Source organism: Sinohyriopsis cumingii, chromosome 9, assembly GCF_028554795.1.
Source record: "Sinohyriopsis cumingii isolate HCF-2022 chromosome 9, ASM2855479v2, whole genome shotgun sequence".
Taxonomy (NCBI): Eukaryota; Metazoa; Mollusca; class Bivalvia; order Unionida; family Unionidae; genus Sinohyriopsis; species Sinohyriopsis cumingii.
The window spans coordinates 6,449,384-6,476,938 of NC_142969.1; the positions used below are offsets into that span (position 1 = coordinate 6,449,384).

Here is a 27,555-nt window from a genome sequence, read left to right on the forward strand (position 1 = left end):
GTTGAGGTACTAATTGAGCTAAGAAAGTGGTTGAGGTACTAATTACTGTACTGGGGCTATGAAAGTGGTTGAGGTACTAATTACTGTACTGGAGCTAAGAAAGTGGTTGAGGTACTAATTACTGTACTGGAATTATGAAAATGGTTGAGGTAGTAATTACTGTACTGGAGCTATGAAAGTGGTTGAGGTACTAATTGAGCTAAGAAAGTGGTTGAGGTACTAATTACTGTACTGGGGCTATGAAAGTGGTTGAGGTACTAATTACTGTACTGTAGCTTTGAAAGTGTTGAGGTACTAATTACTGTACTGGGGCTATGAAAGTGGTTGAGGTACTAATTACTGTACTGGAGCTAAGAAAGTGGTTGAGGTACTAATTACTGTACTGGAATTATGAAAATGGTTGAGGTACTAATTACTGTACTAGAGCTAAGAAAGTGGCTGAGGTACTAATAATTGTACTGGAGCTATGAAAGTGGTTGAGGTACTAATTACTGTACGGAAGCTATGAAAGTGGTTGAGGTACTAATTACTGTACTGGAGCTATGAAAGTGGTTGAGGTACTAATTACTGTACTGGAGCTGAGAAAGTTGTTGAGGTACTAATTACTGTACTGGAATTATGAAAATGGTTGAGGTACTAATTACTGTACTAGAGCTAAGAAAGTGGTTGAGGTACTAATTACTGTACTGGAGCTATGAAAGTGGTTGAGGTACTAATTACTGTACTGGAGCTAAGAAAGTGGTTGAGGTACTAATTACTGTACTGGAGCTATGAAAGTGGTTGAGTTACTAATTACTGTACTGGAGCTAAAAAAGTAGTTGAGGTATTAATTACTGTACTGGAGCTATGAAAGTGGTTGAGGTACTAATTACTGTACAGGAGCTAAGAAAGTGTTTGAGGTACTAATTACTGTACTGGAGCTATGAAAGTGGTTGAGGTACTAATTACTGTAATGGAACTATGAAAGTGGTTGAGGCATTAATTATTCTTCAAGAAGATCGAAAATAAATAGGGTGATTTGACGACAGCTCTTGGTACAGGTATATTTCGATGCCTTCATGATGAGACATAAAACGTTCAGGGAGAAATAAGGATGATATGAAGTCATGGAATATTACATGTTATCCCAAGGACGTTCTCCATTACATTCTTCTTGGGGAAAAAATGGTTTTGCTCGTCTCACAAAAAAACCAAATGGCATACCAACCGTTGGATTAAAGATGAAGTTGTACTCCGTTAAAACTAACAAAGAGGAAACGAAGGTTGCAAAGGAATGAAAATCATATGGGATCAAACAAAACTGAAAAATTTAAACTACCATTATCAACTTCAAATTTCTTATGTCCTACTAATATGAGGCATAGAGCAACAGGACGACAAAAAGTCAAAAAATCGCACTACTTGCAATTTACAATATCTTCTTCTGTCTACTAACTTAAACAGCTTTGGAATTTCCTCAACAAGGTGAAATAAAGTTGGTTGTTCTAGTGGCATGTGCATGCCTTTTGCAATGAATATATAATACAAACAAAATGAAGAACATATTTGACTAAATGAAGGATATGTTTGACTAAATGAACTTAAACATATGAATCTGCATGAAGAGGACTCTAAAGTTCAGCGTTGTGTCCCTAAAATCATCAAACACACAAAACACACCATATATTAAGGAAGTACATCTGTATAGTCTTCTTATTTAGGCCTTTGTTACATTTTATTCTTCATATCCACCTCCTTACTAATCTCTCTCTCTCTCTCTCTCTCTTAATTGATCTAAACATGTGGTGACAACCGTTGACCCTCTAATATACAATTATGTAATCAATGAAAAGGCGCCGTCAAGAATGCATAAAACGAACCCCAAACAACAAAAAGCTGGCTTCAAGTATCGTCGTTTTTATAATTAGTTTTCCATATGGATCATGCGAATTGTGAGTGGCTGAACTTACATGACCTGTTGGCAATCGATATTCCGTGTCACCAGTACAGTATTGTGTAGATGTTACACTCTTAGACAATACGTTTTAGAAAAAAGCATGATTCCATATTGTAATAGAGTTAATCAAGTAGCGATTTTAACTGACTGTCATGAAGTGGAAACATTTGTATTGTCACTTGTAAAATACATTGTTTCCACCTCACTCGTGAAGAAATATTTCTTTATATCTACTCAAATAGCGTAGTTTTCCTCTCTGCCCCTTTATCTCTCGATATATATATATATATATATATATATATATATATATATATATATATATATATATATATATATATATATATATATATATATATTACATGCATACATACATACATATATACATTCATAGACAGACATATATACAGACATGCACACACACACATATATATATATATATATATATATATATATATATATATATATATACATACACACAAACACAAGCACACACACACACACACACACACACACACACACATATATATATATATTGTTGGCTTGAGTTCGCTTGCGAAGATCTAGGAAGCTGAATGTCCATGTCTGCTGCATGCGGGCTGATGGCTGACGAGCCCAATACGTGACAGGCACGTCGTTCCATGGAGGAATGTCTGGTTTGCGGTGTTTTTACTTTGCCATCTTTTTTCCTCCTTGATGGTCCGTCTATTTTGTTCAAAAGTGGCAGTGGCCCAGTGAACTCTACGTCGCCAGCTTTCAGTCAGCACCTTGTGATGCCCATTGGCGGTGATCGATGCTACCGTTTGTGAGGGTCTTTTTCAAGGAGTCTTTATATCTCTTTCGATGTGCCCCTGTCTCACGGTGGCCAGTGGAGAGCTCACCATACAGTGCGATCTTTGGAAGCCGATGATCATCCATCCTGGACATGTGCCCTGCCCAGCATAGCTGTATCTTCATGAGCGTGGCCTCAACGCTGGTGATCCCTGCTTGTTTGAGGACTTCTGTGTTGGTGACGAAGTCACTCCAGCGAATGTTGAGGACAGTGCGGAGGCAGCGCTGATGGAGGCATTAAAGGAGGCGGAGGTGGCGGCTGTAGGTGATCCAGGATTCGGCGGCATATAGGATGGTGGTCGGTACGACAGTTCTGTAGACGCTGATTTTTGCATTTCTCTTGAGAATGGCGTTGTACTACACTCGTTTATATAGTCTATCGAAGACGCTGTTTGCCTTGGCCAGCTCTATCTGGACAATAAATATGCTTGATGGCTAGTGCTCTTCCTTGGAAGCAGGCTGGTGAAGTATCTCTTTTTTCTTTAGGCTCACCTCATGACCGAAGAACTGGCAAACTTCTGCAAAGCAGGATGTTACGCGTTGTAAGGCGTTTCCCATGTAAGCAACAAGGTTCTCTAATCAGTTTTTCCAAGGTCTTGGTGTGGGCCTGAAATAGGATATAGATGCCATCTTCGCCATCAAGGTTTTATTTCTGTCGCTTTTCGAGAGCGATGGGCGTGGTTCGCTGACCTCTTTTTGAAAAGCAGTTCATGGATTTCTTTCTTGGTTGTTTTCATCAAACTAGTCTTTGTTTTTCGTAGTGGTGAATCTATTTATTTCTTCTAAGGTTTGCAGGATGGCAGCCTTGACGTGATTCCACATCTCTTCCGGTAGATCTGTCCAAACGTTAAGTTCTTTAAGTCCAGACTGCAGGTTTTCTTGAAAATCTGCCTTGACGTCTTCAGACAATATGTTTTTGATCCGGATCTTCCTTATAGGGGTACCTGCTTGTTGCCTGGGCCTGGGCTTGAAGTAGAAGTCGAGCTTGCATCAGACAAGACGATGATCTCTGTCGCACTCTGCGCATGGTATCACTCTGGTATGAAGGACATCTTTTATGTTCCTCTGGCGTACTCTGATGTAATCGATTAGGTGCCAGTATTTTGATCAAGGATGCATCCATGTCGTTTTCAGGCTGTCTTTCTGCTGAATACGGTGTTTGTGATGATGAGCTGTAATTCTGCGCATAATTCAAGAAGCAGACGCCGACTGTCATTGCAGCCACCCGCGCCATCTTCCCCAATAACGACTTTCCGGGCTTCTGAGTCTCGGCCTACTCTGGCGTTGAAATCTCCAAGGACGATTAGTTTTGTCGTTCTCTGGGACGCTCTTAAAAGTCTACGCAGGTCAGAGTAGAATGTATCCTTTTCAGAACGATCAGCCTGCAATGTTGGAGCATATACAGTTAAGAGTGCTGCGTGTTGTTATTTGCCTAACGGGAGTCGCATGGACATGGTGCGGTCGGTGTGACCAGTGGCACGGTTTGTTAACTTGGTGGCTTTTGAGTCCTTGACCATGAAACCGACTCCTGAAAGTCGATTTCAGTCTTTGGTTTTCCTAATCAGTAAAGGGTGTATCAAGCTCCGAGTTCTCTCAAACTTCCCTCCTCTGAATGGTGGACTTCGGCAGGTGCAGCATTGTCATCACAAAAGCGAGAGAGTTCGTGTGTGATTAAGGCAGAGCGTCGTTCTGGTCTGTTCCTGTTGGTTGAGTCTAGCATTGTTCTTAAGTTCCTGCAAGCCAGTTTTCGTCTTTCCCCACGATGTGAGTGTGGTGGGGCATGCTTTGTTTTTTATGTTATGTTTCGACCGAGTTAGAAGTTGCCGTTGGTAACGAGACGATCTTTGGTTAGGCTTCCATTTGTAGGCCCCTCTTCATGCGGAGTAAGCTGGTATCGTCTCCGGATCAACACCAGACGGCCAAAGGCCTGAGTTACCTGTATGCTGGATTGAGACTGTGGCTTCCAGTGACATCGCTCACCTGCCATTTTCTCCCCTTTCCCATCGTTGCATACCTTGGTAGAGTCGAACGTAAACAGTAAACAGTAGACAGTGCAATCATGCCTGCACAATGGATCTTTTAGGTGGAGTGCAGTCTGCGAAAACTGGCCCCACGCTTTAAACATGGGGTTCATTTACCATGGCCTAGCAAGCCAGGACGGTGGCAGCGAGGTCCGCAGGCAGTAGGTTTTATTTCGGAGTTTCCCTCTCCTAGGTAGATGGAAAACCATGGCTGCAGATATCTGCTATCCCTGCTCTTTCAAATCATAGCTGGTCGGCAACAGCCGCAATCCACTAATACATATGGTGCGTCCTTGTCCCGAACACTTTGTCGTTGATCTGTAGAGACCTTCCACACTAGTCGGTGACTTCCCGGTAGAAGTTCATACGCCTAGAGATGCAGTGTTAACATCACCACATCAACGTCATTTTCACCCGCCAGCTGAAGCGGTGTACCGGGGTATGCCGGGAATGATTTATTCTCGGGAGGTGGATGAGGACCAGTTCTTCCGTCCACTCAGAGAGTGCAGCTGCCAGACAACAAAGGTACTACCTCTATTCAGTGTATACAGATCTATTCACAAGACCACGAAAGCGTTTGAGAAAGATTTCTTCAAAATCAGACTCGAATGTTAGGTCGGCTGTAATCCTTCAAAACTTTTTTTGTTCACTATCACGGTCAAGATCGACGCGAATCCGCCTCCGAAGATTCTCCATAGTCTTGCCGAATACAGCATTATTCATGAATTGGAAGAAATCTTTCTCAAACGCTTTCGTGGTCTTGTGAATAGATCTGTATACACTCAATGTACATCTGATCCGTGTGTATTGACGACACTTTGGCATCATATGGATCTATGATAAACGCATACTTAATGATGAATCTAATGTCTAATCAATGACAACTGAGTTTCAAGTAAACGTTGTCCGATTCGTTCGTGTCCTTGCGGTGTTAGATTCCTTTTCTAGTTATAAACTTCATCTTGTCAGGGATAGTGTTGAATTTTAAACGACCATTGACACTGACTGAAATGTAACTGACTAGCTTGTCAACACGGGACTTCAGAAAATGTAACGCCTCAGTGAACTACAACTGACGAGACTTTAATGTCATGTATTTTCCATCTTACTGGGTATTTTAGTTATGAACCCTTGGATGCTGACGTGACTTCTCGCTTCTTGCATCTTTAATTGCCGATCATACCAGCGCAGGTTATGAAGCACAATTTGGTTTATTGTTTCGTTTGGTTAAACTCGCAAATATAGATTGCATGTACTGTAAGCGACTCCTCTATGCATGCGAGTAACGTGACAGCGAAACCACACTTTGGTATCAAAGGAGATAAAAGTGCGATTGCATATGTAGCAATGAGTGGCCGCGATTCTTATTTGTAGTCATCATCACGTCCGTGCAGGAGGAGATCCGTTGTCTGAAACTTCAAGCGATATATATAAACACCTCTACCAAGTCCTGGCCAGGATACAACAATGGTGAGTCAGTTTGTCTTTCAAATCTGACTACATACCCGATAGTCATTTAAATCACCATGGCGTTTATTTAAATCAGATTCAGGTACGGGTGCTCGTAATGATTTTTCACAGCCTCATTGGCAATGGTAAGTACAATACAGCGACGACGTTATTGTTAATACCAGATACCTGTGCAATTTAATCCCATTTGGCTCCTGTGGAAACCTTGATTTAATATTGCGCTACCGTTTTGCTAATTTGCTTTACAGTAAACTGTGGCTCTTCTGGAATAAAGTCCTAGCATTACAAATATGTCAGCTTTTTTCAGATCCCACGCTATCGCATGAATTTATATCCCACGCTATCGCAGGTGTAGCTTTTATTACATTTCATTTGACATGCCTATATATAATGGAATCATTGTTTAATTGAGAAATTGTTATTTTGTTCTTTTTACTTTGGCAGGATCATAACCTGCAGTCTCTGGCAGCTATTTCATTGACTTACATGTATATTTTTTCATCGGGGTCACGTGTATCTACAATCATATGTCGGCGAGTCTTTGCCTGCTTGCGCGACAGTATTTGCCCGGCAAAGCTGATTACATGATCGAGCATCAAGGCTAACACGCACCGGCAGAAAACGCGAATTACGATATTCACAATGGCATGTTCTGTCGCATAGTTCACGTTTTTCAAGGCATACACCTTTGCAATGATTGCGTACTAATGCTATTAAACATGAATAAACTTGTGTAAAATGTCCCTTAAGCCGATGTTGGTACAGATCAACTCAAATGACTTATCACTTAGCACTGATCGAAACCGCATACTGCCTTTATCAATATCAACTCAATGATTTTAAAGCTTTAGATTGTTTTTTCTCACAGCCATGGCTTTTGCTCCTGTGGACTTATGGGCTCATAGAATCTCTCCAATGGGATACAATTATACCAATACTGACAGTACCTTTTTTAATGTGGTACTTGCTATCACTAATGACGTTTTTACTGTCTTGGGCGCAAGGTTCACTTGCTGCCGACTCGGCTAACGTCAACAGTTTGAGATTTTAATGGAGATTATTAAATAGAGACTTTTCGTGCTTTGCATTATATTCTGTGCCATGTTTGGCTCGTTTCGATTGATTCTATGACAATTCCTATGTCGATTAGTTTATCAATATGCTTCGACTAAGTACATTAAAAATTATACATATTTTGATACTCTTTGACAACTCTGAATGACGCATTAAGAGAAATATTCATTTCATCTTTTCTCAGACGTCAGAAACATTATATTGGATGGGTGTAATGATGCCAGCATTAGATTCGCTCATCAATTTCAAACTATTATACGCATCAATCTGTGTAGTTTTCGCCATTATAAAATACACCGAACTAATTACTTAATATAAGAGGAAACATATCCGCTTGTAAATCGTTAACTTTCAAATTATTTGTACGCTACCAACTGTTAACTGTTACACATGAAAGTATATAGTTCGAAACAATTACAGCATTTGAAATGCTTCCTCATCTGAATCCTACCCTGCCAAATACACACTAGAAGGACCAGAGATTGTTCAATCCAAGTAATTGACATAGTAAGTACAAAATCACATTAACCTTCATTTGTCATATATATATATATATATATATATATATATATATATATATATATATATATATATATATATATATATATATAAATCAAGCTTCCACACGTCCTCAATGATTACGGACAATATTATTTTCCGCCAGTGGGAGTCAAACCGGCAATATTCTGATCAGCAGCCAAACTCTTTAAAGTATGAGGTTTTTTGGTTTACTTGCTAAGTGTTTGCGGTGTTATTGTCCAACGCATACACTAAGCAAGTAAACGACAACTTTCATACTTGAAGTAGAGAGGATAATGAAAAAATGCTCTCCAGTCCTCCCTAAATTAAGCCACTGTGAAAGATACGCCACACTGAATTACTTTTACTGGCTTATTATATACATATTCATTCATGGCCCAGTCTAATTATAATCATACATTGTCTTGGAATAATATGTGTAACGTCTCTAAAACTTTTGCTAGCACTTCCGCCATCTTTCACACAAATGAACTTCCATTTTGGTTGGCGCTTGTATAAGGACAAAATACCTTCATTATGAAATATTGGTTCTAGAATTATACATTCTTATATGAAATATATTTTCCTTTTGACAATTGAAGTGCACGCGAAAAACAGAATTTAGCACATCATTATACAAAGCCATGTCCCCACTATATTGAGAGAAAACAATAACGCACAGACTATAACTTAAGTCTCTGTGTAAATATTGATCGGTCTGCAAGCACTGCTGTTCTGTATGCAAATATTAAATGGTGTGCACTAAACGCTACACTCGTAGTCAAATAGTATGTCTGCGATACATTTCCCCATTCAACTGTAAAGACTGTGCCTACGCAAGCATTTATGCAAATCATGTATGTACGTCTAGTGGTCGTGCACAGTGTTACGTGTTTAGGCTCTCATAAACAGTAATAAGAAAAAAAGTGAAGATAAAATGCTTTGTAAAATTTGATAATAAAAAAATTATTTCCCTAGAAAACAAGGTAAAAATGAAAAAAATAGAACTTACGGTTTTAAGAATCAAATCCATAAATGATCCAAGAATAATCTGTGAATTAAAAGTTAGACGTCCTAGAAATAAAATGTTCTAATGAATTTGAGTTCGAGTTCAGACGGCAATCAAAAATGGAAGGCGATGACGTATACCGTAGCCAGTATATTATTGATGTATCTACAGTTCTTTGTTGAACCACAGAAAACATTCCAATTTTGAATTCCGAATAAAATTTAAATAAATGTCTTTGTCCAAGAATTCTGTATGAGCACTTAAATATTCTCAGGGAAAAGAATTAATCTCTTAGAATCTAAATAATTTGCAGAAAATAAAAATTAACTCATGCTGGTCACAACAGAAGAAATGCTTTACGTTCAAGTGTTTAAAAGCCTGACTGCCTAAATTCTCTATAGAAAAAGGTTATATGCTAATTTAAGACGCAAAATAGACTCCCGTATGAGAGTCACGTCATCACGTTCTAGAACAAGCTAGAAGCTTTACATCACGTAATCCCAGTACATCCTCGATTTCACTCTTATGAATCCCACATGACGAATGAATAAGAAAAAGTTGTTTGTTTGAGTCTCAATCAAGTTTAGGAACTAGTTCAGCTTTTTGATACAAAGTTCTATTATTAGGTGTTTGCAAAAAACAGTAAGGTCAACTAATTTCTGGAAAATGTCTCATTCCAGTAAAGAAAATTACATTACAATCGCATGTAATGGATATTTAAAAATTTAAAACAAATAAACAAGTAAATTAAAGCAAATATACATAACAAGAGCGTTATTTTAATAGCGGTTTTGTTGATTACTTATATTACCTGGAGTCTTCAACACCACATGAATCTCCTCTTGGATAACGTTCACTCTGGTGTGTACACTTGTTATGAGAACAACGTCATGAGGGATGGCTTTAATCCAAATCAGTAAAAGACGTTAAACACTGTTGTAAATAAACTACTAAAAGAAACACACATACTTGGTAGTTCATTGCCGTTGAACTAAGTATGGCTCCATGAAATTTAAAACTTGAAATAAGTAAGTGGACGGTTATGTTTATATGTATAATATCTATTGATGACTAAATGTCAAACGCGTGTCATATTTTTTATTTAGGTGACGTCATCTGCACCATTGCCAAACTGTAAACATCTTCGTCCTGTCATCATCGAAAGCTGTTTAGCAGCTTCGAATCTTGAAGCAGGATTCTTTGGTAAATTTATCAGCTCGAGTTCTAAAAGGCTTGCTGATCTTAAGACACGATATTTTTTAAAGTATGTAATGGTACCATAAGGCCATTGTGGACTTAGATTGACAAGAAAGAAGATTGGTTATTCCTGGTGCTTAAGGGCACAACAACACAAGTATGATATTAAGTGCTGGTGAAATCACTGTAAAGTGTACTGTCCAAGGACACAAGACAGTAGCCGACCTCAGGACAGACAAGAGGGGGATATATTCCATGGCCTAACAACACTTTTTAATTTTATAACCGAAAACAATGTTTTGAAAAACTCTGGGAGAGGCCAGCTTGTTTCTTACCCCAGGGTCCGTGATCACTTTCTACGGCCCTGGGTTCATCTGATCCAGACATTTGTGGTCTGAAGTGTCGCCACTGAGCCACAGTGACCGCTGCATCCAATAATTGCTTAGAAAGACATGCAGGAGGGATCATATGTGTAATTCTTATATTTCTGAGACAGCAGGGTGAGAAGAGAATACAACTTATAACAATACTAATTATATATAACATATTTTTACAATCAATTATTTTCTACATACAAATCCATGTCCCAAATTTAAATGATTTCGATCATATCACAAGGCAAGTTCGGATATTTTTGTATAAAGGCCGCATATCCACAGTGACAGGAAGTAAAACCATATTGTATCTGATTAGATCGCATTTTGATCTCGCAAACACCTTTTTGTAGAACCCAGTTAGACTAGTGATATTGCCCGGATCATTGTTTTGATCGTTGCGGTCATTATTGCTAAAAGTAAGTCCTGTCTTTGGAAATTTGTTTCCCGCAAACGTTAATCTTTGATAACAGATTTCAATCAAGTTTTATCTGTATCTATGAATCTATGGGCTCAATAAAGGGACAGGTGGATACGAAGATCAAGCAGGCAGGTTTGTTTACGTCTTGTAATATTGGTATTTGATTCAATTCAAACAATATGTTATCTTCTAATCTTCAATAACAATCTTCTATGTCGGGGTGGGTGGGTTGTCCGCCGTGCCTTTCAGTGTGTGCGTGTGTTTTGGACTTTTAACGTAATTGTTCAGTCATATCGCTACGATGTCTGCAGTGTGGCAGTTTATAGAGATGTCTAGCACTGCCGCAGACATTTATAATCATGTCCCACCAGGTCACATTATCCTGTCAACAGGCCAACCAGTTCTAGCACTAACCTCTTAATGCTGAGCGCCTAATGAGACAGCTGTAAGTACCATTTTATAAAATCTTTGGTATGACTCGGCCGGGTTTAGAACCAGCGAAATCCGGCATCCGAGGCGGACGCTCTAACTGCTAGGGCACGGGAACGGTCTTTAAGTGCTTAATACCGTATAACTGATATTTTCTGTCCATAAGAGGCAATGTAGCTGAATTTAATACTTATAATCTATTCTTTATTGCATTACAGAATTGACGGATTGAAAGAGAACGTTTTATCTCACGTAATATACAAGAAACTAAATTTGTTATGTTCTTTTATTGATATATTTCTGAACTCATTGAAACTCTACTACCAAATGTTCCATGTAATATAACGAGGTTTTGGAGGCTGTGATTGTTTATTGTAGATTTTTGTAACTGCGATTAAGTATGTGTTCGTGTTATAGTTATTCTGTTGATCCACCCATCCCTTCACCCTCCCATCCTTTCTGTAAAAAGTCACTCTCATACCCTTCCAACCATTCAGTTCCAACTTTTATCGTGTTTGCTATTCCTTTAAATAATTGGCTTTTGCTGAAAAAAAATCTTTACGATTCGTTATTTTTGCGATAATGTTTAAACCCACCTTTGTTTTATTCACACGTTAGCTTGAATCATACGTTACATGCTATTTTCAATGACTGAGTCCTCAATTCAAATGAATGTTAGCGATGTCTAATGGAAGTCTATATGAATGATAATTCATGCAAATTTGAAACATAGATGGTTATTGTATCTAACATTACGTATATTCTATACTATATGAACTGTGTGGCGATCAGTCTAAATTGTTGCATGTTCTAATACAAAAGCTGTTTTGAAACCAGTACATGTACAGGTGCATTTCCCTTGCTGTATTTACTACAAATCGTATCAATTAAACTGAGGCAGAAACATATAACATTAATTTGTAATTGCTTCTTTAAGTATGATTCTGTTCGTGACAAGATGACGATTCAGCGTGATACAACATAAACGTAACTGTCAATTAAAACGTCGTATTAACTCTGATGAATTAGATAAGACCCCATCCCCTGTAGTGTAAACCTGGCTCTGCCGCAGCAGGGGGTTGAAGATGTGAACAATTAAGTGGCCACTTTATTATACGTTGCATGCTGGGTCGAATCAAAGTATTTGTTTTCATTTTTCGCATGAAGAATCCGTACAAAACTATCGTATTTGGGATCTGGATGAATTGATTTGTCCAGTCTAGTGCATCGTTTCACTCAGTATCCTGAATGAATTGATTTGTCCAATCTAGTGCATCACTTCACACAGTATCCTGGATGAACTGATTTGTCCAATCTAGTGCATCACTTCACTCAATATCCTGGATGAATTATTTATCCAATCTAGTGCATTACTTCACTTAGTATCTTGCATGAATTGATTTGTCCATTCTAGTGTATCACTTCACCCAGTATCCTGGATGAATTTATTTGTCCAATCTAGTGCATCACTTCACTCAGTATCCTGAATGAATTGATTTGTCCAATCTAGTGCATCACTTCAATCAGTATCTTGAATGGATTGATTTGTCCAATCTAGTGCATCACTTCACTCAGTATCCTGGATGAACTGATTTGTCCAATCTAGTGCATCACTTCACACAGTATCCTGGATAAATTGATTTGTCCAATCTAGTGCATCACTTCACTCAGTATCCTGGATGAATTATTTATCCAATCTAGTGCATTACTTCATTCAGTATCTTGCATGAATTGATTTGTCCATTCTAGTGTATCACTTCACCCAATATCCTGAATGAATTGATTTGTCCAATCTAGTGCATCACTTCACTCAGTATCCTGGATGAATTTATTTGTCCTATCTAGTGCATCACTTTACAAATGTACTGGCTATGACATGCATTCTCCAACATTTATAATGTAATGCAACATAAACATTACTATATATCAATTTAATCTTACATGGTTTATATGGAGTCCGATACGGCTGTTTAGTCCTTACTTCTGTATCGCACACCCAAACTGAAACTATTCACTGACGTCTGAGCGTCGATGTTCTAAATTAAATTTTTATAATTTCTAATTTGTCTTAAATTCTACTCACACTCTGTCTTAAATAATTCAAATGGAAAACAGGGGCATATGCAGCAAACACAAAAGCACATCCGTCGGCAAAAAGAACTCGCTTGAAAGTGCGAACGAATACGTTTCAAGCTGACGGCTCCATTTATCCGCACGCCATGTTCAAACTCTTTACAGCAGCTGGGAACACAACACATACATAAGTGTGTTTTCTATGTTAAAGTTATAAGACATTGTCGTGAATGAGGGTTGTGCCACCCTGCCTTGTGTTATGATTCCACTAAGTAAACAAGAGTTTTGCTTGAATTTGAGATCATGACCTGGCCTTGTTTGCGAGTTGGAACATTTTTCAATTAGAATTGTTTAGTCACCAAGAACATTTTGTTGCATCATAGGTCAGATGGCAGTTTGCATATAATGGATTATGGTAAACACTTACTCATTCAGGTTTCATATCAGCCTTTGGGAATCCATCATCCGAGTTTGCATTTGTGTTCAAATATAATTTGAGAGCAATTATGCATTTAAATTTTGAATTGAAATTATAAAGTGCTCATTAACTTTTTGGACTAAACACAACTTTAGGATTATTGAGAACTCATTCAAAGACATTCTGAGTTGCATCATTGTGGTACATCAGTATATACGAGACTGTTGGAATTCATTCGGAACATACTGTAAGTTTGGACTGGTGATAGGACATTCCCAAATATTTGCCATTTAATTCACCATACTGTGTCTTTTGAACTTTCACTGTATTTTTGGGAAATAAATTATTTATTGATTTTACTAAATTTAAGGTTTCGCTTCTTTTCTGTTACGTACTTTAAGACCATATAGTCGTAACAGAATGTATGTACGTATGTATGTATGTACTTATGTATGTACATAAGTGAAATACGGTATTCTAAAATATAGTTAATGAAACATAAACTAAATAACAGTTGGATTACAGTACCTCTCAAAATGTATGATAGACCAAATATTCTCATATTTAAAATGGTAGGATAGAACATCTCAAAATGTATACTAGACTTCAAATATTTTCATATTTAAAATAGTACAATAGACAATATCAGTACCATAAAACTGTTGTACAAAGTTAATATCGAAATAGTCTTGTGACCATTTCTGTTAGATAAAGACATTATTGGTATAACCGTCAAAGATTATACCTGCTTACTCATCGTTATTGAAATTATTCGATTATAAGTAATGATTGATTTATGACCCTTTCCAGATCTCTGAACCCCATGGACTTCTAGAAGGCAGAGCTTAACATTTACGACCCCATGCGAAGGGCTATTTTTCTTTTGGCAGGAATGATAGTTAATAATGGCAACATAAACGTTATTCTGTGCAATAAATGGATGTTTCTATTTCTGTTTGGATTCACACGGGAGGTTGAAATTCCATTTTAATTGACTTGATGGACTGACTTAGCAGAAACACATCGCAATATAAGAACATACCCTAATGAACCCAATATCAGTATGGCATACAGTAATATCGCCTTATACGTATTTTGTTCAAAGCAATAGATTCTAACTAAACCCATTTCAATGCGGGTGTCTTCTCGAGGATATGCAATATAACTCAAATGACCTAAACAATTCCATGACTCGGGTTAGACTGGAAAAGTCTATCTCCTCTGTCAATTTAGAGAACGTGGAATGTTTGTATACGACCTTTCAATCATATAGTGATAACAATAGGAATTATTAATACAATATGATAAAGAATTGGGACACCGTGAGAGTTTTGAAGAGATGATCACTAAAGGGTTATTGTAGAAGACATCGGTGTATTAATAACATTGCTGTCAGTTCTGTCTTTTTATCGTGTCATAGTCCGAGGGAGGTAGCTTTGATGACTTTAGCTTTATGTGATCTATACAGACTTTTGTCCTTTTCCCACCCAAGGATTTAATCACTAATATCTGACAACTCGGAACAAGTTCTGACCAAACAAATGTGTTGTTAGCTGAAAGAAAGTAATGTTCATATCCACATATATCTGGCTCTCCTATTTATTTATTTATTTTATTTTTTTTATATATTTTTTATCCATTTTGATTTCTTTTTTTTTTTTCTTTTTTTTTTCCTTAGGTCCTCGCAACATACAGATGTAAGAAGAAAAATAATCAATGAAAATTATCTTTGCTGCCGTTTACAATGTAACTATACAACGAAACACAATTTATGATTGCACCATAAAACAAAACAAAAACTTGATCCTACAGTAATACAAAACGGTGGAATTTCAATTGGAGTTCGTGCTAAACAATTCATCTTTTTTTCTCTCATTGTGGGAGGTAAATATTTTGACGTGCTTGCCTGACTGGTGTACCATTAAGGCACCTTAACGTGGCAAAGCGTTTCCGCTTTAAATTTGCATCATATAATACGATATCGAATTTATGCGTGATCTGTAAAACCCAACTTGCGCATTTTTCTCCTTTTAATTGGTCATTAAGAAGTTAATCTCTTCCGTCGACCCCCATCGCTCACTCTCCATGCAAGGGAGAGCAAACAATGACTGAATTTAATACAATGTTAACCAAATGTTAGAAAATACTTGAAATTGCCATGGAAAACTCAAGAGTCCATACTGTATATACACAATGTTAATAAAGTATACAAATTGGACATGAAATACACAGCTTCACATAAATTCATGCTTCCTTTCCATTACTGACTTTATTGTTGGATTTGAATACCCACCCTGGAGGTTTCATTAGATGCAGCTGATAATTTTATGTCCTCTTAGTCATAAATTGTAGGCGCGCGCAAAACAAAATCTGAATATGAAAATAAAGCATTACATATAGTTCTCTACCAACATTAGAGAGAGAGAGAGAGAGAGAGAGAGAGAGAGAGAGAGAGAGAGAGAGAGAGAGAGAACGGGGTGACGGGGGAGGTGCGAGGACCGATAACCAACGATTCTCTTTTCTTTGTTTTGTTTTTTCTCGGTTGTGGAAATGTTTTACTTCTCCACGCATTGGGAGGTTTATTTTGTGCATGTGTTTAACTAATCTGGCTAAAGGGCTATTTGAGGTTCTGGATTAATCCATCGTCCGTCTTGTGTTGTAATCGGTCCCTCTGTCAATGCCTTTATTTTCGTTCTCCAATCACCTGTTACATACACCATATCGCCGAGCAGAGACAACCACCTCTATTTATGAACATAACATATATAGTTACAAGTATTACATTTTTTTTACAACTACCATATATATATATATATATATATATATATATATCTGTGTGTGTGTGTGTGTGTGTATAAAAGTGACTAAAATTGGTTTCACACGTCATGTCGAATTGTATTTGTCGTATGACTTAGCTAATTGACAACAAGATATTTCGTCTAACACGGGCATTCATAATTTTTTACCGTTGTTTTCCTTCGTTAAAACAACCGCCATGTTCTCAAATGGTTGTTGATTACAGGGTGCACAGGTTCCATCCTCCCAATTCACTTCCTATAACCTGATTTCTCTTGTTTTTATTATTTTGTTTAGTTTGATTTTTGAAAGAAAAAAAAAACTTTATTCCTTATTCTAAACAATCTTTTATTTATTGCGACATAAAAATTGCGATCGTAAATTATGACACAAACGAAATCGCCACTTGGGGTGGTCACTAGTGTTGGGTTATATCGAATTCTGGCCACTGTTCTCTGGTGGTGGATGAAATGGGATAGGGAAAATTTCAGTTATGAGAAAGTCTTAAACTCTGCTTTGTGGATGGAATGTATGGTGTCCGCGCTAATGAGAAAATTAGAGTACAAACATTGTCTAGTCAGTGTCCAAAGTGGTTTCTGCATATGTTTCCCAGCACGTGTGCATTCGTTTAGTTTAGATGTCAGGGCCAATTTTCATTCGCGAGGCCATTTCAAATTGAGTCACAGTTAGCGAGGTGTCAAGCTCTCGGCGATATTGCGGATATGTAATTTCTAATACTTTTGTCACCTGGTTGTTGGTCTGTTGAAATCGGCATCAATATCTGGTACAGTCTGACAAATGACGATAATGGTCGTCGCAAGTTACGGGCGATAAGCCACTACGTTCCTTTCTGACGCTTGACTGCCTGTACGGAGATTTCCTAATTTATAATGAATATTCATAAACCTGCTGAACCAATCAATGCAAACGCGTGTGCATTTTTCTCACCATTGTGAACCAACATGATTTTGCATGCCGTTTGAATGAGCCATTCACAGTATCTCTTCCGAACACAGTCTCGCATCAGTCGATAAAACGGGCATTTCATTGCATGGTAGGAGATTGTCATATTGTGTTGTTGATGACCTATTCATGCGAATTACTACTCAAGGAAAATGTGGAAATCCCAACATAGGCAGCAATGAATGATAAAGGAGCGTAGCGGTTTGTCCCATATGGCTTGCGGCTATGGACGATACTAATGTTATGATAAGAGATTTTGTATCATAATCTTCTTCTCATTTCTTGCTATGAGAAGGAATTACTCATAACTTAAGAACTGTCGTTGCCCATGGTGAGAGAGATAGAGAAGAAAAAGTTCCGGCTCTCTTAAAAGAGGTGTCACTCATAACGGTGTGGATACGGCTACATCTTGGAGAGAGAGAGAGAGAGAGAGAGAGAGAGAGAGAGAGAGAGAGAGAGATACGGAAATCCTGCAGCGAATACATATAAGACTACACTTTTCCTTCCAGCTTACCACCTTCATACATTTGTATAATTTCTGCATTTTAGAATATAATACAGATAGTTAAATCTTGATTAACCTCATGATAGCCAAATAGTATATAATTAATTAGTTGCGATTAATGCAACAATAATTTTGACGAAATGTATTTTACTAAATTTAAAACAGAATACTAATTTGGAATAGATTACTAAACATTATTCTTTATTACTTAAAAATATTTTATTATTTCCGCATTAAATCTAAACATGACGTTGGTAGCGAATTCGTCTTTTCCAATAATAATTACCATAAATATAATGAATATAAATTCTTTAAAACAATTAAACATTCCATTACATTATAACATAAAATCGAAGAACTCAGAACAATGTTGCAAAAATGCGAACTTTACCGTTAAGATCTCAAATATTAAAATGTGCCTACTCCTTAAAGAAGTTTATGAACACAGACGATTATTACCTGCAATGAGAGACAGGCTCTTTCAGATTCTGAAAGATGAACTAATTCTGCGCAAGCTTGTTCTTAATTTATATGTGATTGTGAACGCATCCTCACGGCCAAATATGGACACTCGTCAAGATGCTAGTGTTCGTTCATTTCGAATCAGAACAAGGCTCCCATCTCCTCCCTACTGAATCGACCGTGCCTGAGTACAATTCTGACGCATCAGCTTATTTGTTTCAGAAAACACGTGAAGCTTCTAACTTACTCAGTCAAAGAGAGTTTTAGGAATACGCTAGTTCAGCAACCTTCACAACTTGCCGAGTAAATTTTTGCTAACTTTTCGATACAAGAGAAAAGCATATGGGAATGGGAATTTTGCATTTGCTCAAAAGGGCGCAATCTTTATTAAAATAGTATATAGTTGTAACACAGAAATAAATGAAATTAATCTCAGTATAATTTAGTAGAAAATTACTTTCAATATAATTTAATGAAAATTTATTTTAATACAATTTAGAGAAAATTTCAGTCTTTCTACTTTTACTCAAAAAGTCTGTCCTAATAGTAAGTATTGCAAGAAGTTGATGCATGGCCAGAAAACAGTGCATATTTTAAGAGACGTTAATGCATGGCCATAAAACAGTACATGTTTTAAGAGACGTTAATGCATGGACATAAAACAGTACATGTTTTAAGAGACGTTAATGCATGGCCACAAAATGGTACATGTTTTAAGATACGTTAATGCATGGCCACAAAACAGTACAAGTTTTAAGAGACGTTAATGCATGGCCAGAAAACAGTGCATGTTTTAAGAGACGTTAATGCATGGCCATAAAACAGTACATGTTTTAAGAGACGTTAATGCATGGACATAAAACAGTACATGTTTTAAGGGACGTTAATGCATGGCCACAAAACGGTATATGTTTTAAGATACGTTAATGCATGGCCACAAAACAGTACAAGTTTTAAGAGACGTTAATGCATGGCCACAAAAGAGTACATGTTTTAAGAAACGTTAATGCATGGCCACAAAACAGTACACTTTAGTACTGTTTTAAGCCACGCCAAATAATACATTATTTTTTAAACTATTCTAATCTCTCTTCGGTAAGATTTTTGGAAAACAACAACACTAGTTATATCTAATCGATCGTATAACGATGACCGTTTTTAGTAATGCACAAGTTAAAATGACGACGATCGTGTGTATTTCAGTATTTTGAGCGAATTCGTACAATTGTTTGGGTAACATTTCGAGACCCACAGATTTTACACCAAGCTTCGAAAAGTTCGTGTTGCGGCAAAGGTTAGCATATGGAATTGCGAACACCTGCTCGACAAACAGGTGAGTACAAAAACAAATATTCCGCATCAAATATTTCCTTCACCATTAGGCCACATGTACTATGTGTTCTGTAAATCTGTACTGCGTGTTTAACTCTTGGGCATGTCTGCAGATTCTACTATATATAGTGCTATAAATAAGTATTTACTAGCTTTAAACGTAGCCTTGATCATAAGCCTATATACAAGTTTGGTATAATTTTCTGATTGGATGGTTGTTTTTCTACATAAGAGAAATGTCGGGAATAAGTCACACAAATGAAATGCAACCCAGATTCGTAACAAGGTTGGGGAGAAGTATATAAACAGAGATCTGCGCAATTTGTATTATTCCTATTTCCAATTACAGTTTTTGTTTTTATTTAATTCTTCAGATGTATTTAGCATTGCGGTTAGATTTAGTTTGAGAAGAATCATTTATTTAAATTATTTTTTGAGGTTCATAGTGCTCAGTTGACTGTCTGGACCAACGCAGAATTTTGTATTACTATCACACATGATGATGCATCCAAGGCCGTTGGCACTTCAGACATTAAAGGATATTGGTACATAAGCACATTCAAAACCTGGAAATTTTAGAACTATTTTTGGATTTAATTCATGATGCTGTAAATTCGTCTTAAATTTTCATTTTATAACTTAGAGAATTATATTGTTTGTTAACGTGTACCAAACCTGTTGATTTTGCTTCATTCTGTTACTTAGTTTAAAACTATAGAAGATTTTGAATATAGGTACTCTGTTATCGAACATCTCCATTCTTCACATGGTGTACATCAATGGTACGTATCGTTTCATATGTACTCCATCTTTGTCACATTGCGTGCTGTTTATTTCTCCCTATATCTCTCTCTTTCTCTTGATATATATATATATATATATATATATATATATATATATATATATATATATATATATATATATATATATATATATATATATATATATTAGTCTGTTTATCTTTTCAATCCTGTTATTGATTGATCCCTACATGTATGACCTGACTAAATTTTCAGGCCCGAAATATTGGGAAACCCTATCAGGTTTTGCGTCGTTAGCAATTTCTGTGTCATTATATACATTAAACATTTAAATTATCATGATTGTGTATTTATCGGCGTGTACCTTTTACCTAATGTCTCACTAACAATTGATTACGTAAAATTCACACTTAGATAAATACCTAACAATGATCATTTAATCTTTTCAATTCCAGTTTGTTTTCCTTCTGTCGTGAACTCCGCGATTATTTGATTTTAGGTAACACGTAGCGTGTTTTTTCCCCGTTAGCAAATTCAGGTGGTACCAGAATACATAGTCCCAACATCACTAGTCAAAGGACTACGTCCCGCTTCGTTAAACGCCGAGTCGATGAGGGTCACAGTGATGTTCTGTTTTTATTTGCATTTTGAAAGCACCTTAATATGCGTCTTCATTTATAAGATGATTCCAGTATAAACGTTATTAATGGATACTAATTATAGGAAGATTTGTTTCCCGACGGTACGACAAAAATACATCAAACCTTCTTTTCCTTAATGCAGTGACCACATCAATCTAACTTTTGATTATGTTTGACGTTAGTAGTGATTCTTTTGACATGCTATCTGTGAGGCGGCTTTGTTGAATGTTTTCAAGTGTTTGATATGTGTGTGTGTGTGTGTGTGTGTGTGTGTGTGTGAATGTCCCTTTGTTTCATGATTTAACCGTCTTTACATAATTATATTATTTAGACTCCCTACATTATTGCTGATATACATATGCATTTGAACAGATGTGCTATAGTAAAAAGCTTGTCAAGTATTTACATGTGTACTTTATCTATAATGCATTATGAATTTTACCAAGTCTCGTAAATAAAATAAATTTATCGAATTATATCCCGTAGAGGATTGTCAAATACTGATTGTTCTCTCTTGGAAGAATGATTATTTCCCCTTTTTCTTCGGTTAAAATCTTTTTGAAATATCATCATCAGTCCACATCATCCCCCACTTTCCCACCCCAGGTACTCTACCCCACAGCACGCACCCTTCTGACTTTAGCTGACTGCAGGGCCCCGCACCCTCCTTGTGGATGCTCCTTTGAATGAGTTCTTAGGCCGAATGCTTCAATACGCACATTTTTCATCGATTGGTTTTCATTCATCATACGAAATTGCCGCATATGAGAAAATCGTAATGTTTAAAGAAAATCACCTTTACACCCACTCACATTTTTCTAGAAAGAGAATATCAGTGTTTCTATCCGCATTAATTGAACTACATGTTACAATTTAGCGACATTCAGAAATACATATATGTACGAGGTACATTTATGAGGTACATGCAGACATGGTACCGAGGACTTTTGTCACGTATATATTAGTTCTGTCTTAGTATGAAAGCGTGCCAGCAGTATTTCGTTTTACTTAACTATTGGAATGGAGTAATTTGAACAGTGTGTGTGTGTGTGTGAGAGAGAGAGAGAGAGAGAGAGAGAGAGAGAGAAAGAGAGAGAGAGATAATGGGAGGGGAGAGAGAAAGAGAGACGGGGGATGGTGTGCTTGGTTACCTTTGTTAAACGAGACGTGACATGTATTCAATCATCACCCTTCATTGGTTGAAATGTCGCTATCAAAAGCACAATGTGTGCTGGAGATGGGTTATGAACTTATGAATGGATAAGGCTCAACACAAGTCTATGAATGAGGTCGTACAACACAGTATCATAAACATCAAGAATCGTCGGCTGATCAAAGGGAGTGTGGACAGGTGCGAATATTAGCTGTCCCTTTGATGTTAATGTTGACATACCTCCCAAGGTCTAGGATGGAAATAAGATAAGAGCTGTTCAATGAAATGTGTGTTAGTTTCCCTGTGACTAAATTGTCGTTCAGATAGAAAAGCTGTGAGCATTTTTTGTTTCTTTAAGTGTGCGAGAAGTCAAAGCAATGTCCATATTCTGTTCGTTCGTTTGAAATACAATAACTATTAGGACCTACGTAACACGATCAAATATATCCAAACCATGTTTTTCAAGTGTTGTATTAGTTTCCTTAAAAGGAAAAACTATTGGGTCAGTAGAAATGAGAGGAGTAGTACGTATAATTTAATCGAAGACACGTTACTTTTTTTTACTGTACTCAAACATATACCAGTCGATACTGACTCCTAGTTCTCGTAACCAATATGAGTTAAAGGAACGGATAGGGATATCCCCGACCAATATTTACTCCTTAAATATTTATATATCTGTTATTCTTTTTATTGAGAGCATGGCAGCTTGCAACAAAGCTGTTATTGTAATTTCTTTATATTCATTTTCTTTAGTTATTTTTGTAAAATATTTGTTTATTTATCATTTGCCCGGTTAGGTGCGTGCCTGTATGCGTGTGCGTGGGTATCACATAAATTTATTTCAGGTATCTGTGTCAATCCACCCATAAGGGTGTGGGGTGCATATGGGAAACAGTTTGAAAGGAAATAATGGATAGGAAAATCAGAAGCAAATCCTCCTAGATAGAGAGGTGCTGAACGTCGGACTGCAGACTGCATTATTGAAGAAAGCATAAACTCCCTTTGGACCCGTGCCGGTATACCCTTTGACCAATGGTCAAACTTCAGCAATTAACAGCAGCGGTTGATGCTACGTATTGCTATATATTCCTTTATTTGGTTCCAAGTGACATTATAACTACATATCGGAGTGGAGGTTAGGAATTCTAGTACACAAATAGGGATTCTATTACACAAATAGGGATTCTAGTAAAAACATAGGGATTCTATTACACAAATAGGAAATAGGGATTCTATTACACAAATAGGGATTCTAGTACACAAATAGGGATAGGGATTCTAGTACACAAATAGAACATACATACTCAGTTCAAATGAACGACATAAATCCAGTTTGGAAAAAGTGTTTTGTCTACCTCATTATTTAACAACAAAACAAACTCATTTCAGTACTAGGCCCAGTTAAGGCGCTTCATTTTTGCGCTTCGTTGTTACCTCTAATCCTAACAGAGACATGCCTCTGTTTTGCTAAAAAAAATGCAGTAATTGAAACATTGTGGAAACCCTATATAACCTACATTACACAGTCTGTAAAGTAAGGAGAGACCCTACGTAAGTTGTTTTGCACAGTTAGTAAAGTATCAGTAAGGTAAGGAGAGACTACGCAAGTGATTTTCTGTTTTCGGAGAAGAGTATTACACCCTTCTTGGGAGACTGGAAAATTGAAAATATACTGAATTTTCCTTGAAAGATAAAATTGAAACTTCTAGCTAATGATGAGGTTAAATCTAAATTACAATTCTGTGTGAAGGCATAAAGCACGATTACTTCTGACTCGATAGGCAAACATGTCTCGAATGTAAAGGAACATCACAATTGAAGCCTTTGTCAGGGCAGCAATTGAAAGAATTGGTCAATATTAGTCTCCAAACAGAACGTATTATTTATCATAATATAATATATGTGTGTGTGTGTGTGTGTGTGTGTGTGTGTGTGTGTGTGTGTTCAAATATTTGTACTTTACAAAACTTCAATGTACATTTCAAAGATTTAAAATGCTATATTTTGAAACAATATTTTGAAACGAATATTTATGTATTTGTAGAGAAATAAAACGATAATAGTAAAATATATTTTGAAATATTTATATTTTAATTACACTTGAATTAATTAAAGGCAGTTTTGTGTTTGTACATACATACATACGTACGTACGTACATTTATACTGAAATTGTATTGTGTGATTTACCTTTGTCCACAGCTGAGGGGTGGATTCTGACCCAACCTGACTAAAGTCTTTATTGTTTATTGTTTATTAACATATAATGAGATAGTTTGTGTCTATGAGTATGGGTTATATATGAATGTTATCATTATTTGCATGTAAACTTGTTTACAAGAATTCTAATTTAGGACTTTGGTTTTCCACTGGGGAATTCAGGGTGTACTCGCTGCTTTCCATGTTCTTTACTAAAGATTTTGTAATTGTTCTGATATTGTTGGCAACATAGAATGTTCTAGAAATGAACATTAGACCCTCGTCCTGGTTCTCATATTGTGACTTGGGATTCTATATAACGGAGAAGTAAACATAAATTCTTTATTCCTATCTTAACATCAATCTTTAGAGGTATCGATTTTAGTTGTGTTTCAGTTAATATGTGAGAGGACGTATTTATTTAAATTATTAACTGGAATTTCAAAGTCGCACTACTATTTTCGGACGAAATTACTGTTTTGGGGATTACGGTGTACTCATTTAGAGGCATCTTGCATTATATCTTTTTGATGCATCAAGACTATTAGCACACGAACACTATTCCAGGCACATGGTTCATCATCACTTTCAAGATTGAAATTAATTAGAAACACTTTATATTCTTGGGGCTTGTGACAGAACGGTTATGATTATTTGGGGTTTAATACACAATACTTAGTTCCTTCTAAAATTTTCACTTTGTATTCTAATGAAATAAATTAGTTTTGAATTTTACATAACTTTTTTTTTCGCACTTTCTTGTTGCTTAGTTTAAGATCATTGAATCGTAACAATACATTTATAAATACAGATATACTCCCACATTAAAAAAAATCACATCACCCCCATCCCCCCAAAAAACATGACAAATTGGAACCACCTATCACACGTGTTTCAACTGATAACGATAATAAGTATGAATATACATAATTTAAACAGAAAATAGTATCATTATGGGGCTTTTCGATTGTTCTAACTGATGCAGGTCAAAGACGTCTGTGCCCCACGATTTTAGACTTGAATCACACGCGAGTGCATGATTTAAGCAAATGTTCGAACCAAATGTTGAACGGACAACAAGCATATAACATATGCTGAACGTTCTTGAGATCTGGCATTATGTTCATGTAAAAGCATGCGCCACTGAATAATTTCTGAAAAGAACGTACTGATCTTTGCCGCTTTCATATCGATATTTCCCCGATAGAATCACTACTTACGCGAGCAAGTACCACGCGATTGTGAATCAGCTTACCATTGATGCATTAGCGCATTAAAATACACATTGGTGAGAGTCCCGTATGGGCAGGAATGACATGCGATTCCTCTCGAACAGAAGCTCTACTAGGAGGCTTTGCCTCCCGTGGACTATATCTCCCTAAATGTTCACGTGTTGGTTGTTCCTAAATATCAGTCCGGTCCGAGATCTTGAATACAGTACCGGGTCTGTAGCTCGATGTTTCCTCCCTTCTAACTCCTCTGGTGCATTGCATACAGGTATCAAAATACATTGTTTCCGATTGGGGCTGACTGATTAATATATAACGGGGACAGTCTTCTGCCAAATCGCTTCAGTATGTTTTATCCCAATGGGTGATTGTATCATTGGATGCCGCTATAACTGCTTGATATCATGTCACACACACGAGATATTTTATTCATTAACAATTCTTTTGCAAATTTATATAGGGGCAATCTGTCCAGAACTGTAGTGTTAAACTGCTCCACAATGGCTTGATAATGACGTATGCCAACACTTCCAAGAAGAACAGGAAAAGTGTGTTTCGTTAACAATTTCATCAACGGATCTGAGAAATTCTTTACTGGGATTCACATACAACTACATGGGTTAGTTATCGAGAATGTGTGCGACACTTTATGAATCGCTTGTATCTATCTACATGCAACATACACAACGGTTATTGTATTTTGTTCATGTCCACGTACCCGATCTTGTGAAAGAAACAAAGATCATCCTGTTGAACTTAATTGGGGGTTCTCACATCAAACCCACATTAACTGCATCCCTGGGTATATTTATCAACATGATATTTACTCCACGATGGTTCTGTTAACTCTGTTAACACGTATGCGATCTCAGCTCTGTTGTGTTTTGTTTTAATAAATGCGAACGTCTTTTCTCAACAACGAACGCAAGTTCTATTGATCTCAGACCGACCATTATGTGTTGGAACCCAAGTTGGATTTTTAGTGCGTGTTTTCATGACGTAACACACCCAGCATAAAGGGATCTTTATAGTAATCAACACTTGATATTTATCATAGCATGACATAAAAGGAAAGTCACCGTCATTGATGTCTGTATGAAAGCAAAGCCCAAAACATCTATGCAAAATTACATCTTTCCAAATACAATTAGCGCGTTAATTATTAACAAGGATGGATCCAGGTAGACTCAGCTGTTTTGAATCTGATTATTCAATGGTTAACATGGGATTGTTTGCATTTAATTGTGCCATTTGCAAATGATCAGTCGCTTTTAGATGTACTAAAAGAAAGAAGCCCTTTATTTATCGTCAAGTTCCAAATGTTATATTACTGATTTAGTTTTCACAGTTAATGAAGCTCCTGACTTTGACGACCTTATAGTATTGACTTGTCCAGAACGTCTGGTGTGGGTCTGGACGTGACAATTTAAACGATAACGCAAAACCTTCAAGTGATGAAATAGCAGAGTATAGGGAGTGACACCTTAAAACTACATACGAAACGCCTGGAACTTTAGACGGATACAAACTTGTCAAACATGTTTCAATTGAGAAAGTCTGTAAGAGAAGATGTTACAGAATCCTTCGAGCAAACGTTTGCGCCACTGATCATAACAACAAAATAGATCGCAACCGTGACAACGCAAACCATAGAAAAAGTGACGAAAGTTGCAAGCACCACAGCCGCGATGATAGGAACAAAAATGCAATCTGGTCTGATCAAATTTGCGCCAGCATAATCAGC

At 36.8% G+C, this 27,555-nt stretch overlaps 1 pseudogene; it reads left to right on the forward strand.

Annotated features, from left to right (window-relative positions):
• The first annotated feature begins 4,887 nt into the window (after nt 1-4,887).
• Nucleotides 4,888-27,555, forward strand: part of LOC149791217 (uncharacterized) — a 31,030-nt pseudogene continuing 8,362 nt past the window's right edge.